At 44.7% G+C, this 16,573-nt stretch overlaps 1 protein-coding gene across 1 annotated transcript in view; it reads left to right on the top strand.

The window, feature by feature from the left end:
* szt2 (SZT2 subunit of KICSTOR complex) overlaps window positions 1-16,573 on the top strand; it is a 701,839-nt gene that overhangs the window by 624,982 nt on the left and 60,284 nt on the right.

Here is a 16,573-nt window from a genome sequence, read left to right as displayed (position 1 = left end):
CAGTATGCATGGCGGAAAAATAACACAGCATTCCAAGAAAAACACTTGCTACGTACAGTAAAATTTGGAGGTGGTTCCACCATGCTGTGGGGCTGTGTGGTCAGTGCAGGTACTGGGAATCTTGTTGAAGTTGAGGGTCACATGGATTCCAGTCAATATAAGCAGATTCTTGAGAACAATGTTCATGAATCAGTGACAAAGTTGAAGTTGCGCTGGGGCTGGATCTTTCAACAAGACCGATGACCCTAAACACTGTTCCAAATGTACTAAGGCATTCATGCAGAGGAACAAGTACAATGTTCTAGAATGGCCATCTGAGTCCCCAGACGTGAATATTATTGAAAATCTGTGGTGTGATTTTAAGCGGGCTGTCCATGCTCGGAAACCAACAAACCTCAGATGTTTTGTAAAGAAGTCCAAATACCTTCAGCCAGAATCCAGACTCTCTTTGGAAGCTATAGGAAGCATTTAGAGGCTGTTTTTCCGGAAAAGGGGGATCTACTAAATATTGATGTATTTTTTCTGTTGGGGTGCCCAAATTAATGCACCTGCCTAATTTTGTTTAAAAAATTATTGCACACTTTCTGTAAATTCTATAAACTTCATTTCACTTCTCAAATATCAGCGTGTTTGTCTGCTATATGATATATTTAACTGAAATTTCTGATTCAGACATTCAATGATTTTTAAAGGAAAATCATGAAAATTATCATGGGTGCCCAAACGTTTGCATACAACTGTACATTTTTACAAGCTGGGCTCCAAGCCACAATATTGCCATTAACCCAACTGAAGCTGGGCTCATGACATTGTAACCAGCGGTGCCCCAGTATGATCAGGTGAGTTATTTTATCCAGTACATGGAATCTAATCATTTTTGAATGGGTGTGGGAAATTAACATTTTGACTGACTGAGTGCGGTGAATGATCTGACCAAGGCATTCTTGTGTTTAGCAAGTTCGCTGAACCCAGAACTGAGTGTAGCAAGCTGGTCTTCCTGCTGCGTGAGCTGCTGACTGTGGTGGCGTGCCATCAGCTGGAATAGGTCTGAGCCTGCTGCATCCATCGTTGGCCAGATTGATCTGATAGGCAGTTTTGTTAGGACACAAATGCGAGGCTCACACAAACAGCTCTGGTTGCAAAATGGCTTTAGTGGTGAGGAAAGCAGTGGTCGGTACAAGGGAAGGCAGTCCAAAAAACACAACAGCAGTACAACAATCATCAGGCTTAGGTAAGGTCGGAACAAACGAGCAGGAGTTTGAGAAAACAGTGCGGCAATCCAGCCAGCCAGCCAGCACCAAGAACCAAGAGACAAACAAGAAAGAAAGCTACAGACAGACCCAAGCAGAAAAAACTCAACAAGAAAATGAACACACAGAAAGGCAATGCATGAACAAACAGCAAAGAACAAAACAGAAAACCAGACATAATATCAAACCCTGACAGATAGGAAGAAGAGCTGTCATCAACACATACAGCTTACCAGTTTACCCTGTCAGATACCCAGCTGGAATAATTGTTATGTGTCGGACGCAGCCCAGAGAACCGACCAGCGTTTGAAGGACCCAGTATGAAATAAGCAGAGCACGGTACAAAGGATAACAGAGTTTAATAAACATAACAGTGACAGTAACGGTCCGGAGCCAGAACCAATTTGGACCCAAGGACCCCGCCGACACCCCCCAGGTGGCCGCGACAAACCGAGTCTGTGAATGAAGAAATCATCTTGTGAGTCCACACTCAACACACAGCGAGAACGCTCAAAGGTGTACAAACAGCAAACACTTCCTGGCTTAATTACTAATCAGCTTCCCACCCTGCAGGCATGGAACATCCTGTTCACAAACTCAGTGCAGTGGAAGCTAATTAAAACGACTAACATAACAGCTCAATATAACAAGGTGTGAGGGACACCACATTTACTGACTGTATAAATGTTAGTCACAAAATCTAACATACCCCATGCTGACGAGCGTGAGACCTCACCCCCTCCTCTTTCACAGACCATACATCAAACCTGGACGTTCTCTGCATCCACTGATGATGAGATGGCTCTTGAGACGACGATCTCACCCGTCTGGTCACAAGGTCGAGTCTCTGGCAAATACACACTGTGTACTCCAGTCTTAAATGCCACCATGTTCCAATCCATGTAGATGCACCACAGCTGTGAGTCCTGACGAGCCGCAGGTGATCAGGGTGAGGTCCTGATATCTCAGCCACACAGCCACTCAGTCCCAAATGCGCACCACCTGGAAGGAAAACCAAAAGACAGACAAAAGCCAGCCAGGCACGCCAGCCACAACAATAATAAGCTTGTTGAAGATGTCAACACCAGGAAACGTTTCACACTAAAACTGTTAAACCACTGAAGAGATGAGAACAACATCATTGGAGGAGTCAACATCACATTCAATCAATCAATTTTCAATCAATCAATTTTTTTTTTATATAGCGCCAAATCACAACAAACAGTTGCCCCAAGGCGCTTTATATTGTAAGGCAAGGCCATACAATAATTATGTAAAACCCCAACGGTCAAAACGACCCCCTGTGAGCAAGCACTTGGCTACAGTGGGAAGGAAAAACTCCCTTTTAACAGGAAGAAACCTCCAGCAGAACCAGGCTCAGGGAGGGGCAGTCTTCTGCTGGGACTGGTTGGGGCTGAGGGAGAGAACCAGGAAAAAGACATGCTGTGGAGGGGAGCAGAGATCGATCACTAATGATTAAATGCAGAGTGGTGCATACAGAGCAAAAAGAGAAAGAAACACTCAGTGCATCATGGGAACCCCCAGCAGTCTACGTCTATAGCAGCATAACTAAGGGATGGTTCAGGGTCACCTGATCCAGCCCTAACTATAAGCTTTAGCAAAAAGGAAAGTTTTAAGCCTAATCTTAAAAGTAGAGAGGGTGTCTGTCTCCCTGATCTGAATTGGGAGCTGGTTCCACAGGAGAGGAGCCTGAAAGCTGAAGGCTCTTCCTCCCATTCTACTCTTACAAACCCTAGGAACTACAAGTAAGCCTGCAGTCTGAGAGCGAAGTGCTCTATTGGGGTGATATGGTACTACGAGGTCCCTAAGATAAGATGGGACCTGATTATTCAAAACCTTATAAGTAAGAAGAAGAATTTTAAATTCTATTCTAGAATTAACAGGAAGCCAATGAAGAGAGGCCAATATGGGTGAGATATGCTCTCTCCTTCTAGTCCCCGTCAGTATTCTAGCTGCAGCATTTTGAATTAACTGAAGGCTTTTTAGGGAACTTTTAGGACAACCTGATAATAATGAATTACAATAGTCCAGCCTAGAGGAAATAAATGCATGAATTAGTTTTTCAGCATCACTCTGAGACAAGACCTTTCTAATTTTAGAGATATTGCGTAAATGCAAAAAAGCAGTCCTACATATTTGTTTAATATGCACTTTGAATGACATATCCTGATCAGAAATGACACCAAGATTTCTCACAGTATTACTAGAGGTCAGGGTAATGCCATCCAGAGTAAGGATCTGGTTAGACACCATGTTTCTAAGATTTGTGGGGCCAAGTACAATAACTTCAGTTTTATCTGAGTTTAAAAGCAGGAAATTAGAGGTCATCCATGTCTTTATGTCTGTAAGACAATCCTGCAGTTTAGCTATTGGTGTGTGTCCTCTGGCTTCATGGATAGATAAAACTGGGTATCATCTGCGTAACAATGAAAATTTAAGCAATACCGTCTAATAATACTGCCTAAGGGAAGCATGTATAAAGTGAATAAAACTGGTCCTAGCACAGAACCTTGTGGAACTCCATAATTAACCTTAGTCTGTGAAGAAGACTCCCCATTTACATGAACAAATTGTAATCTATTAGACAAATATGATTCAAACCACCGCAGCGCAGTGCCTTTAATACCTATGGCATGCTCTAATCTCTGTAATAAAATTTTATGGTCAACAGTATCAAAAGCAGCACTGAGGTCTAACAGAACAAGCACAGAGATGAGTCCACTGTCTGAGGCCATAAGAAGATCATTTGTAACCTTCACTAATGCTGTTTCTGTACTATGATGAATTCTAAAACCTGACTGAAACTCTTCAAATAGACCATTCCTCTGCAGATGATCAGTTAGCTGTTTTACAACTACCCTTTCAAGAATTTTTGAGAGAAAAGGAAGGTTGGAGATTGGCCTATAATTAGCTAAGATAGCTGGGTCAAGTGATGGCTTTTTAAGTTATGGTTTAATTACTGCCACCTTAAAGGCCTGTGGTACATAGCCAACTAACAAAGATAGATTGATCATATTTAAGATTGAAGCATTAAATAATGGTAGGGCTTCCTTGAGCAGCCTGGTAGGAATGGGGTCTAATAGACATGTTGATGGTTTGGATGAAGTAACTAATGAAAATAACTCAGACAGAACAATCGGCAGATGACAGAAGGCAAATATTTGAATACATCAGATCGATGGCCCTGATATACTAAGTGCTCAATGAGAGCATTGGGTACAAGGAAACGGGGTGGTGAGGAGGTAGAGGGCAAGGCATCCCTTACCAAAAAATAGTACTGATAAGTATGTAAAAAGTAAACTAGAAGTATACTTGAAACATACTTGCATATACTACTTTTTGGTAAGGGATCAGCCAAGCCCCTCCATGGGATCCATCACCAAGGAACATAGATGAAGTGGTTGATGAAGAGATATCTTAGCAGTGTGTAGAAAAAGCTAGTCTGAAGGACAGCACATCAGTTTTGATCAAGACAGTCCAAGAGACATCACTCTGCACCAGATCAATAGAAGTAAGGGTTCTACAACACCAGACTGGCTCCAAGGTGCATGGTGGCTCTGAGACAGTCCCACACATCTGTGTAAGGGTGTAAGACCAAAGGATGGGCAGATTAGACTGAGAGGCATAACCAAATGACTGGGATTGTGTACTGAAACATCTGAGCCGCACAAGAATGGGATATTTTGAATTGTTAGCTCACTAACCAGACACCATATTGGCAGTCGAGCAGAAGAAGGCAGTTATGTTCATTTTCATTTGTTCATTTTCTATACCTGCTTTCTCCAGTTAAGGATCACAGGGGGCTGGAACCTATCCCAGCATTCACAGGGAGAGAGGCAGGGTACAACCTGGACAGGGTGCCGGTGTATTGCAGGGCCACATAAAGACAGACAAGCACATTCACACTCTCTCTCACTCACACCTACAGTCGATTTCAAAGTTTGCAGTTCACCTAACCTGCATGTTGTTAGAAGTGGGAGAAAGCTGAAGCACCTGGAGGGAGCCCATATGAACATGGGGAGAACATGCAAACTCCACAGAGAACGGCCCAGGCAGGAAGCGATGTTATGACCTTTATGCTGTGAGGTATCAGCGTTAACCACTACACCACCGTGCTGCCCAGCAGTTATGGTAGATGTAGTAATTCCAAGTGATGGCAACATCAGGAAAGAGGAGCATGGGCAGGTTAGAAGTACTAAGGGCTTGAAGGAAGAGCTGGAACATCCATGGATAGTGAAGTCCAACGTGGTCTCAATGGTTAGGAGCACTCCTGCTTTGACCTCCAAACTGTGAGAGTAGCTTCAGCAGAATTCACATGGAGGAATGACAACTAGGAAATCACTCCATAAAGCATAGACGCATCCATTGTGATGTACATCATGCTTCAAGTCACACCAGGATGCTGTGATTTTGGATTACACCAAACACAGGATTTAGTCTGATCAGTCAGACTAAAGTATCCAATTGATTCTAGAGATGCAGGAAGTCCTACAATATTTAGTGCACTTATGACTGTTTAAGATAAGATAAAACCTTATTGATCTCACAGAGGAGAAATTCACGTTACATCAGCTCTTAAAAAAAACACACGAGATGGGTGCAAGTAGAGGAAAATTGTTCATCAAACAGTGTGTGCAAGGATAAGCAATAATAATAATACTTGTGACAGTACAATAAAATAAGAAAATGAGGTATAGAATATGTATATATATATATATATATATATATATATATATATATATATATATATATACACACACACACATACATAGTTTAGTCAACTAAAATGCTATGAACAGTAAACTGGTGCAAGGAGACAGTTTGTCATGTCATCACACGTGAGCTTTCTTATTGCTCATCTTGTCTTTTTGCAGTTGGCTTGCTTTGGCTGTTCTCTGCTTCTAGCATGACCCAAATGATTTTAGCTTGCATGTAACTACTGACCTTAATTTCTAAATCCAGCCCCATGACTCACCAAACACTTTTTAATTGACCAGAATGTCAACTTTTTGGGATTAGAGTTTAGGAAAGACCATATGGTCGTGGGATAGTCGGGTGCACACAGGAAAATGCTTTAGTTGTGGTCTTCAGGGGCTTGTTTAGTCCCAGAAGATTCCGGCCTGTTATTGCCAACAAAGCCTGGTTTTTACATCTACACTTATGTTTGTCAATGCCGACTCATCCAGTGTGTGCAGGCAGCCCTTGTAGTTCTTTGATGGGTGGAGTGTCACAAACAGCCCTGTAAACGCAGAGTTTTAGCTTGTTAGCATAGCATTTTAGCATTTCATCTTGTCTCCCCCCCCACCCAGAGAAAATACCTATTGAATGTGAGGCTGGCTCAATATTTGCCCACAGATGTTCAGTATTGTACATCTGTGGGCTCTGTGCGCCTTTATTGTAATACTCTTCTGTGTGTCGCCGTCAGTGCAGAAGTAGAAACCAGTCTAAACCAGTCTCACTTTAATTCTCGGCAGAACGGTGCAGTGCTGCCAGGAAAATAAAGTTCTACAAGAATGTTCTTCCTTCATAAGTAAAGTCTCCTCCTCTGGAACTCGTACTGTGAACGTGTGCTAACAGACCTGAGTGGATGAACTCCGTTGTTTCTATAAGGTACAGTGCATCCAGAAAGTATTCACAGCGTGTCACTTTTTCCACATTTTATGTTACAAAATGTTATTACAAAATGTATGAAATTCATTTTTCCCTCAAAATTCTACACACAATACCACTTAATGACAGCATGAATTTTGTTCAGATTTCTGCAGATGTATTCAAAAAAAGAAAATACCTAAGATGAAGGTTAAAATTAAACTCAGGTGCATCCTGGTTCCACTGATCATCCTTGAGATGTTTCTACAGCTTAACTGGGGTAAATTCAGTTGATTGGACATGACAATCTGATCTCACTGGGACAGGAAGCCAGTCAAGAGACGCCAAAATGGGTGTAATGTGGTCAAACTTTATGCTTCGTGTCAAAAGTCTGGCAGCAGCATTTTGAACCAATTGGAGACCCCTAATGCTGGACTGTGGTAAACCAGAAAATAGAATATTGCAGTAGTCCAATGTAGAAGAGACAAACGCATGGAATGAATGAGAATGAATTTGTGCTGCTGTGACGAAAATGAGGCACTTTTCGTCACAATATCATGAACCAAAAGATTAATGTATATTTCGTGCTGCTGAAGCACGACTTGCCATGAGACCAGGTTGGCCATAGACAGGATGGGATGAATTTTCACTGTATTTCGTAGGTGGAAGAAAGCAGTCCCAGTAATATTTATAATGTGGAGGTCAAAGGACAACATAGGATCAAAAATTCCCCCAAGGTTCCTCACTTTGTCAGTGTGATGTATGACAGACGAGCCTAAGCTAAGCATTAACTGGTCAAATTGATGCTGATGTCTCACTGGACCAAGAACCATCATTTCAGTCTTATCAGAGTTTAAAAGTAGGAAGTTTCTAGACATCCATCTTCTCACTGATGCAAGGCAATCTTCTAAGGATTTTATGTGAACGAGATTACCAACAGTTATCAGCATGTATAACTGAGTATCATCAGCGAAGCAGTGAAAGGTAATCCCAAAATGCTGCAATATGTGCCCAAGGAGTACTATATAAAGGGAGAAAAGCAGGGGGCCTAAGACGGACCCCTGTGGAACCCCAAATTTCATGTCACTAAGGTTAGAGGTAGTGTTATTGTACAAAACACAGTGAGAATGACTGGTCAGGTATGACGTCAACCATGCAAGGGCACTCCCAGTAATCCCAAAATGAATTTCCAGCCTGTCAAGTAGAATATGATGATCCACGGTATCAAATGCAGCACTGAGATCAAACAGCACCAGAACCGTAGTGATGTCCCAATCCATTGCAAGCAGATCATTCACCACTTTAGTGAGTGCCGTCTCTGTGGAATGATATTTTCTAAAAGCAGACTGCAGTGGCTCAAAGAGATTATTCTCAGTAAGATAGTCCACGAACTGCTGTGAAACCACTTTTTCCAGAATTTTAGAGCAAAATGATAGATTTGATATCGGCTGATAGTTTTTCAATACACTAGGGTCAAGATTAGGTTTGACACATTTAGGATTTGACACATTTAGGAACAGATCCAGAAGTTAAACAAAGATTAATAATTCCAGCACATTCAGCCCAAGAGTGGACCACAGGTCCTTAAACAGTTTTGTTGGTATTGGATCAATAAACAGGTTGTGCTTTTTGTTGATGTTACAAGTTTCGTCAGCATGCCTCGAGAGATACTCTCAAATTCTGTAAATCCAGGTAATACCTCAATAATGGCGCCTACCTCAATAGTACGGTGTAGTGGCTGGGTTGAGGCATGCTGGGATATGTTTAACCTAATGTCATCTATTTTCTTCTCAAAGTAATCCAGGAAATCTTGTGCTGTAAAAGTAGAGTGAACTACAGGTGGTTGTCCATGAATAAGTGTTGCCAACATTTCGAACAAGAACTTTGAGTTATGCTTGTTTTTGTTGATCAAATCAGAGTAATAGGTCCACTTTGTAGCCAGTAATGCATGCTTATGTCTAACATGAGGTCATGCAGGGAGCACAGTTTTAACAAAGGTGACGCAATTATGTCTAGTGTAGTTTTGAGCAATGTTTAAACTATCCACAAGACTGTCTGCTGATTGGGTATTTGCCAAATGTGAAGCTAAGACATCAGGCAGTCTAGCTTTGAGTTCAGTCTTAGTTGAGGAGTTGATGCATCACTGTAGTGATATATAAGGTTGTTCGACTAAAACGACTGCAAAACTGTAAACTTAATGAGTCATCAGACCACTGATGTAAGAGGCATGATGTCAATATTTGTGCCAGCAATACCACGTGTGAGAACCAAATCCAGGGTATTTCCACTAATGTGCGTCGAGTCCTGAATGCATTGCCGAAATCCTAATCAATCAATCAATCAACTTTTTTCTTATATAGCGCCAAATCACAACAAACAGTTGCCCCAAGGATGCATCCACAATTTCTATAAATGATTTGCAGAGGGGATCAGAAGGCTTATTTATATGAATGTTAAAGTCACCAATGATCAGAATGTTATCTTCACTAGTTGACAAGTTAGAGATGAACGCACCAAATTCATCTAAGAATTCAGAATATGGGCCAGGAGGCCTGTATACAGCGACAAAGTAATACGGCTGATTTTTATTCTTCTGACCTTGGCAATGCGTAAAATCTTGAGCAGAGCAGAGAATCAGATGCTCAAACGAATTATATTTGTAACCCCCAACAGCTAATAAGCTAAACCTAGATTTTTAAATAAGAGCAACACCCCTGCCTTGCTTCGCATCACGAGGGACGTGACTAAATGTATATGCTGGTGGGCAGGCCTCATTTAAGGGGAGGACAGCTATAGGTTTAAGCCAGGTTTCACATAACCCAGTCATATCTAAGTGATGATCAATAATTAGATCATTAATCAACAATGATTTTGAGGCTAGTGATCTTATGTTAATGAGACCCAGACTAAAGGACCACAGTGGAGTTGACAGATGAACTGTTTGAGTTTAGGGGTGGTTCCAGAGTAGCATATATAAGATGCGTATAAGTAGGTTTAGGTTTAAGACATTCCACCCTCATTGTACAGTGGGGCCAAAAAGTATTTAGTCAGTCCCTGATTATGCAATTTCTCCTACTTAGAAAGATGAGAGAGGTCTGTAATTTTCATCATAGGTACACTTCAACTATGAGAGACAAAATGAGAAAAGAATCCAGGAAATCACATTGTAGGATTTTTAAAGAATTTATTTGTAAATTATGGTGGAAAATAAGTATTTGGTCAATAACAAAAGTTCAACTCAGTACTTTGTAACATAATCTTTGTTGGCAATGACAAAGGTCAAACATTTCCTGTAAGTCTTTACCAGGTTTGCACACACTGTAGCTGGTATTTTGGTCCATTCCTCCATGCAGATCTCCTCTAGAGCAGTGATGTTTTGGGGCTGTTGCTGGACGACATGGACTTTCAACTCTGGAGACTGGCTCGGCCACTCCAAGACCTTGAAATGCTTTTTATGGAGCCACTCCTTGTTGCCTGAGCGGTGTGTTTGAGAGATTGTCATCTGGAAGACCCAGCCGCATTGCATCTTTAATGCTCTCACTGATGGAAGGAGGTTTTGGCTTAAAATCTCATGATACATGGCCACGTTCATTCTTCCCTTAACACGGATCAGTCATCCTGTCCGCTTTGCTCAAAAACAGTCCTAAAGCATGATGTTTCCACCCCCATGCTTCACAGTAGATATGGTGTTCTTAGGATGCAACTCCGCATTCTTCTTCCTCCAAACACGACAAGTTGAGTTTTTACTAAAACGTTCTGTTTTGGTTTCATCTGACCACATGATATTCTCCCAATCCTCTTCTGGATCATCTATATGCTCTCTGGCAAACTTCAGACGGGCCTGGACACGTACTGGCTTAAGCAGGGGGACACGCCTGGCACTGCAGGATTTGAATCCCTCTCTGCGTAGTGTGTAGCCTTTGTTACTTTGGTCCCAGCTCTCTGCAGATCATTCATCAGGTCCCTCCGTGTGGTTCTGGATTCTTGTTCACCGGTCTCATGATCATTTTGACCCCACGAGATGACATCTTGCGTGTGAGCCCAGATCGAGGGAGATTATCAATGGTCTTGTATGTCTTCTATTTTCTTACAATTGCTCCCACAGTTGATTTACAGTTTTCTTCCTGGTGTCCTTTGACAGCTCTTTGGTCTTGGCCGTGGTTGAGTTTGGAGTCTGGCTGTTTGAGGCTGTGGACAGGTGTCTTTTATATAGATAACGAGTTCCAACAGGTGCCATTAATACAGGTAACAGGTGGAAGACAGAAGAGCTTCTCAAAGAAGAAGTTACAGGTAGGTGAGAGCCAGAAATCTTGCTTGTTTGTGGGTGACCAAATACTTATTTTCCACCATAATTTACGAATAATTATTTAAAAATCCTACAATGTGATTTCTGGATATTGTTCTCTTTTTGTCTCTCATAGTTGCAATACTTTGATGTAATTATTATATTTTTATTTGAGAAATGGACCCCAGGAAGAATAGTCTCTACTTTGGTAAAGACTAATGGGGATCCTTAAATAAAGAAATAAAGAAATAGTTGAAGTGTAACTATGATGACAATTATAGACCTCTCTCATCTTTCTAAGTAGGAGAACTTGTACAATCAGGGGCTGACTAAATATTTTTTGGCCCCACTGTAGGTAGCAGACACAACAATTTTGATATTGCTGGAACAACCACTGGGCCATCCTCAATTTCAACATCATCCAATGTATCCATCCATCCATCCATTTTCTTCCGCTTTATCCGGAGTCGGGTCGCGGGGGCAGCAGCTCAAGCAAAGCCACCCAGACCTCCCGATCCACACACACCTCCCCCAGCTCCTCCGGGGGAACCCCAAGGCGTTCCCAAGCCAGCCGAGAGATGTTAGTCCCTCCAGCATGTCCTGGGTCTTCCCAGGGGCCATCCTCCCAATGGGACGTGCCCGGAACACCTCTCCAGCGAGGCGTCCAGGGGGCATCCAGAAAAGATGCCCGAGCCACCTCAACTGACTCCTTTCAACGTGGAGGAGCAGCGGTTCGACTCCGAGCTCCTCCCGAGTGACCAAGCTCCTCACCCTATCTCTAAGGGAACGTCCAGCCACCCTGCGGAGGAAACTCATCTCGGCTGCTTGTACTCGCGATCTCGTTCTTTTGGTCATGAGCCAAATCTCATGAACAAAGGTGAGGATCGGAATGTAGATCGATCGGTAAATCGAGAGCTTTGCCCCCTACTCAGCTCTCTCTTCACCACAATGGTCCGATACAGCGACCGCATCACTGCAGATGCCGCACCGATCCGTCTATCGATCTCACGCTCCATCCATCCCTCACTCATGAACAAGACCCCGAGATACTTAAACTCCTCCATTTGAGGCAAGGACACTCCACCGACCTGAAGAGGGCAAAGCACCTTTTTCCGGTCGAGAACCATGGCCTCAGATTGGAGGTGCTGACCTTCAATCCCGGACGCTTCACACTCGGCTGCAAACCGCCCCAGTGCACGCTGAAGGTCCTGATTGACGAAGCCAACAGAACTACATCATCTGCAAACAGCAGAGACGAGATTCTGTGGTTCCCAAACCAGACCCCCTCTACACCCTGGTTGTGCCTAGGAATTCTGTCCATAAAAATAATGAACAGAACCGGTGACAAAGGGCAGCCCTGGCGGAGGCCAACGTGCACTGGAAACAGGTTTGACTTACTACTGGCAATGCGAACCAAGCTCCTGCTGCGGTCGTACAGGGACCGGATAGCCCTTAGCAAAGGACCCCAGACCTCGTACTCCCGGAGCACTTCCCACAGGGTGCCCCGAGGGACACGGTCGAACACCTTCTCCAGATCCACAAAACACATGTGGACTGGTTGGGCGAACTCCCATGAACCCTCGAGCACCCGATGGAGCGTGTAGAGCTGGTCCAGTGTGCCGTGACCAGGACGAAAACTACACTGCTCCTCCTGAATCTGAGGTTCAACCATCGGTCGAATTCTCCTCTCCAGTACTCTGGAATAGACCTTACCAGGGAGGCTGAGGAGTGATCCCCCTATAGTTGGAACACACCCTCCGGTCCCCCTTCTTAAACAGAGGGACCACCATCATCCAATGTAGTAATGGGGATTATGTTTGCAAAGCATATCCCTCTATGATTTTTATGGACATGTCTATGGAAGCAGGCCACAGTGTCAACTTGTTGAATTTCCCTCCCTGTCAGGTAAACTACACTATCACCATAGTGGATTTTCTGCACTAATTTCCCCGTTAAGCTAATGGATTCCATACCCACATTTGTCATAAGCCTTGCAGGGTCTCTAATCACCTCCTCCGTGGTCTGCTGTAAATTCCTAATGTTACCCTCCCTGTACAGCTCTATCTGTGTTCTCAGACAAGATGGGGGTCGTTGTTATGTGTCGGACGCAGGACGGAGAACCGACCAGCGTTTGAAGGACCCAGTATGAAATAAGCAGAGCACGGTACAAAGGATACAGAATTTAATAAACATAACAGTGATGTGCTAAAGTACAAACAAATGAGTGCGCGGTCTGCGAGGTGGAGATACGGTGCGCTCCTAGCAGCACAAACGGTCCAGAGCCAGAAACAGTTCGGACCCAAGGACCCCGCCGACACCCCCCCAGGTGGCCGCGACAAACCGAGTCTGTGAAAGAAGAAACCATCATGTGAGTCCACACTCCACACACAGAGAGACCACTCAAAGGTGTACATAAACAGCAAACACTTCCTGGCTTAATCACTAATCAGCTTCCCACCCTGCAGGCATGGAACACCAGTTCACATTCTTCACTGCAGCGGAAGCTGATTAAACGACTAACATAACAGCTCAATATAATAAGGTGTGAGGGACACCACATTTACTGACTGTACTAATGTTAGTCACAAAACCTAACATACCTCAGGAAGGGTGCTGACGAGCGTGAGACCTCACCCCCTCCTCTTTCACAGACCATGCATCAAACCTGGTACGGTCTCTGCATCCATGATGATGATATGGCTCTCGAGACGACGATCTCACCCGTCTGGTCACAAGGTCGAGTCTCTGGCAAATACACACTGTGTACTCCAGATTAAATGCCACCATGCCCCAATCCATGTAGATGCACCACAGCTGTGAGTCCTGACGAGCTGCACATGACCAGCCTCAGGTGATCAGGGTGAGGTCCTGATAGCTCAGCCACACAGCCACTCAGTCCTGAACGCAACCACCTGGAAGGAAAAACAAAAGACAGAAACAAAAGGCAGCCAGGCACCCCCAGCCATACAACAGCATCCCACCCTCACGGGAAGCCTCCCGGCGACCACACAAATCTGGCCCAGGAGAAACACCCCCCTCCAGGGACCATGGCTGGAAACCGTATCTGCATTCATCTTCCAACAGAATCTTCATCTAACAGAACGGTTGACGTCTTCTCCTCTGACTGCATCTTTGCCTTTGTTTCTGTCAGTCAATTTGCACAGGTGTTGCCAGGAGTTCTTGAACCTGTGCGGTCAGCCTTTGTCCAACCATGTTTAAAGTCTGATTAGTCATAAAACAAAAAAGACAAACACAAACAACCAAACCACCCCCCCCCCTCCCCAGAGGACCGTCCCATCAAACCCCGGGAAGAGGAGAAAAGAAAAACAACCCAAACTTAAGCTTGCAAATAAAAACGTTAACCCCCCCCCCCGACGACATGTAGGGACCAACACCCCCCAGAGGACATCCCGCCAGCTCCAGGAGTATAACCACAGCCGAGGTCCCTCTGGGATCCAAAGTCACCCACGGGGACTCCCAGCGCCTCCCAGAGGACCGTTCCATCAAACCCCAGGAGACGCCCCCCCTCATGACCAACGGACCCAGCCCCGGCCGTCTATGGCTAGATGGACCCACAGCCCTTTCCCCCCCAGAGGACACCACAGTCACACCCTGAGGGCGGAAACTGGGGGGAAAAACAAAAGAAAGAAAAAAAAAACATACAAACAAAACAAACCCAACCCACCCCCTCGGCGCAGTGGAAACTGGAAGCACGTCCAGCGTCACCAACCATGACTATACCCCAGAAGTCAACCGGGAGGAGTGGAACAGCGGTAATGGCAGAACGGCACAAAATGGCGCCACCCCTCCGACTTCCAAACCAGCCACCAGCTGCGGGTATATTCCACTGCCCCAAACCTCAGCCACGCCAATGGCAGACGGCTCAAAGGCGCGCTGAAGCCGGAGGTGGAACAGGGAATCAACAAAAAAAAACACAACACCTTGAACCCCCCCCCCCCTCCCAGGTGCAGAGGTTACCTGGGAAAACGCCCAGCATAACCAAACTGCACCACTCCAGCAACGCCGACAACCTACGGCTCACACGGCTGGAGCCAGAGGAGAAGAGAGGGCATAACAAAAACAAAAAAAAAAGAAAAAGAAAAAACAAGCCAATTACCCCCCCATCACCCCCCAGAGGACCGTCCCATCAAACCCTGGGAGGTGAAACCAAAAGAAATAAAAAGAAAGACTAACAGACCAACTGAAGTTAACTGGGTCCTTTTAATGCTCCAGACAGACTGCAAGGGCACGACCCCAGAACACTAATAGTGTAAAAAATCTCACACCAAAAACCACTAAAAAAACACCCACAAAAAATGACCAACACAAAACTAATCAGTGAATTATACCGTTAAGCTCAAACAAATGGAACACAGCCTTTCCACCTTAAGAGCATTAACGGTAATGTGACTCAGTCCACCAACAGAGGGAGCCAAAGTGCTGAAAATAAAAACCCCTTTGTAACAGAGAAAACAACTCATGCTGCTTCCCTGTGCGCAGCTACGTGTACACACAACCAAAATGTGCCTCAACTAAATTACGCCGGAGCTGACACAACAGACGCAGTAGTTTACTTCACCCGGGGAAACGGGGCTACAACTGTAACACAGGAAGCACAGCGACCCGTGCCACAGAGCTCCGCCGTGCGCGTTCACCCATTACAGACACACTCATGCAGCTCCCGTTTAACCTCTTATCCGGTCGGAGTGTGACGCGAACCGTCGCTATTCCACTCCACAACAACCCACGGATAAGGCAACAACACAGGACACGCTTGCAAGAGAGCTCAAATCAGTATTCGATAATGGGTTCTCCACACGCACCATCCGGGCGGAGAGCACCCGCAACTGATCGTGGATACTTCTGAACGTCTGCTGCCCGCCTTCCCGGCGCAGTACCGTCCTCGTGCTACCGGGCTGGGTCCGTGATGTTTGCCAAGACTATGTTATGTTCGGACGCAGGACGGAGAACCGACCAGCGTTTGAAAGGACCCTGAAATAAGCAGAGCATGGTACAAAGGATAACAGAATTTAATAAACATAACAGTGATGTGCTAAAGTACAAACAAATGAGTGCGCCGTCTGCGAGGTGGAGATACGGTGCGCTCCTAGCAGCACAAACAGTCCAGAGCCAGAAACAGTTCGGACCCAAGGACCCCGCCGACACCCCCCAGGTGGCCGCGACAAACCGAGTCTGTGAAAGAAGAAACCATCATGTGAGTCCACACTCCACACACAGAGAGACCACTCAAAGGTGTACATAAACAGCAAACACTTCCTGGCTTAATCACTAATCAGCTTCCCACCCTGCAGGCATGGAACACCAGTTCACATTCTTCACTGCAGTGGAAGCTGATTAAACGGCTAACATAACAGCTCAATATAATAAGGTGTGAGGGACACCACATTTACTGACTGTACTAATGTTA

This window comes from Thalassophryne amazonica, chromosome 10 (assembly GCF_902500255.1).
Source record: "Thalassophryne amazonica chromosome 10, fThaAma1.1, whole genome shotgun sequence".
NCBI lineage: Eukaryota > Metazoa > Chordata > Actinopteri > Batrachoidiformes > Batrachoididae > Thalassophryne > Thalassophryne amazonica.
The sequence above is the reverse complement of the archived record's forward strand: the minus strand, read 5'-3'. Positions and strand labels throughout refer to the sequence as shown.